The following is a 1,666-nucleotide window of genomic DNA, read 5'->3' as shown; positions in this document are numbered from 1 at the left end:
TTGGCCAGGCTGGTCTCAAACTCCTGACCTTGTGATCTGCCCACCTCGGCCTCCCAAAGTGCTGGGATTACAGGCATGAGCCACCGCAACCAGCCCACTCTTGTCTTCTATGCCCAGACCACCTCTTGGCCAAGGGACAAGAGACAGCAACACCCAGAACATCTTCCCAGTGTGTCCAGGGATTCTGTCCCCTGCTGGGAAGGGGAACCCAGTTTTTGCCCTGCCAGTGACTTGCTGTGTGTGCAGTTGGTCAAGTGGCTCTTTGTGAATCAGGCTCTAGAATTTTATAGGCTTTTGGAAATGATTTTTCAATCCTTTAAGTAATATAATTTTCATTGATGAAAAGTTTGAGAATATGAGTATGCAAAAATAAAAATAAATCAAAATTACTTAACATCAAGTGAGATTGTGGGTACTTTTTTTTCTTTCAAGGTTTATCATTGTCTTCACATAAATAAACAGTAGGAAGGAAAATAATTGCCCATAATCTCACCACTCACCAATACCTCTTTTAAGATTTTGATATCCTATATGTAGACATATATTTTTAAATATTGATAAGAAGAACTTTAAATATTGTTTTACCATCTTCTTTTGGTACTTAACAATTTTAGTCTGGGCATCTCCCTGTGTCAATAAACATAGGTTTGCTTCATTTTTATATCTGTATAATATTTCATATAACTATTTTATATGATTTATTCACTAATTCTATCTTGTTAGATTCCTAGGGTTCTGATTTTCATTATTATAAGTAGTACTAGGATAAGTATCCATGGAGTTAAATCTCTAACCACATCTTCAATTATTTCCTTAGGCAAGAAGTAAAATTCCTGCATATTTGGGTATGCGTGTTTTAGGGCTTTTTAATATTGATAGTCAAATGGCCTGCTGAAGATTATACCTCATCCTCCCATCAGCCATGCATGAGAGTGCCTGTTCCCTGTCACCCTTGTCAACCTTGAGTGTCCTTTTCCTCTTCTAAGGGAATTGTCAAGTCTCAAGAGGGGAGAGACATTTAATGCAAGCTCCTTTTTGCAGAGCTGAGAAAGAAGGAGCCCAGGGAAGGAAACGACTTGACCAAGGTCAACAGTGTGGCACAGTTCAGAATAACCTCCATGCCAGGTCCCCTGACTTCCAAACCAGTGCTCTTTACCCAGTAGCCCCTGGACACCTGTTCCTGACCTTTCATTCAATGATTTCTTCAACAAGTATTTACTGAGCCCTTGGCAGGTGCTGCACCGGGCACTGGGCATTCTCCACTGAGCAGAGCGTGAGCCTTATCCTCAAGGAGCTCACAGAGGGGGGCAGAAAGGCAAACAAATGGCACCCCAAGAGCCCATGCAGGGATCTTAAGGAGAGCAAAGAGCCTTGGATCAACTGGGGGAGGTCAAGGAAGGCTTTCTTGAGGAGTTGATTCTGGAGACTGTCTTGAAGAATGTCTCAAAGCTGACCAAGTAGACACAGAGAGGGAACAGCATTCTGGGCCCAGAGAATGACACTGTCGGCCTCACTCAGTTCCAACACAGGGAGAGGGTGGACAGGGTGAGGCTGGTGGGCCAGGCAGAGGCCCAGGATACAACATATTCGCAGACCTACTGAGGAATTATTGTCCCGAAGCCCCAGGGAGTCATGAGGTGTGTGAAGCGGGAGTGCATGGTCCAAG

The sequence above is a fragment of the Mandrillus leucophaeus genome, unplaced genomic scaffold (assembly GCF_000951045.1).
Source record: "Mandrillus leucophaeus isolate KB7577 unplaced genomic scaffold, Mleu.le_1.0 Scaffold20, whole genome shotgun sequence".
NCBI classification, from domain to species: domain Eukaryota; kingdom Metazoa; phylum Chordata; class Mammalia; order Primates; family Cercopithecidae; genus Mandrillus; species Mandrillus leucophaeus.
The sequence above is the reverse complement of the archived record's forward strand: the minus strand, read 5'-3'. Positions refer to the sequence as shown.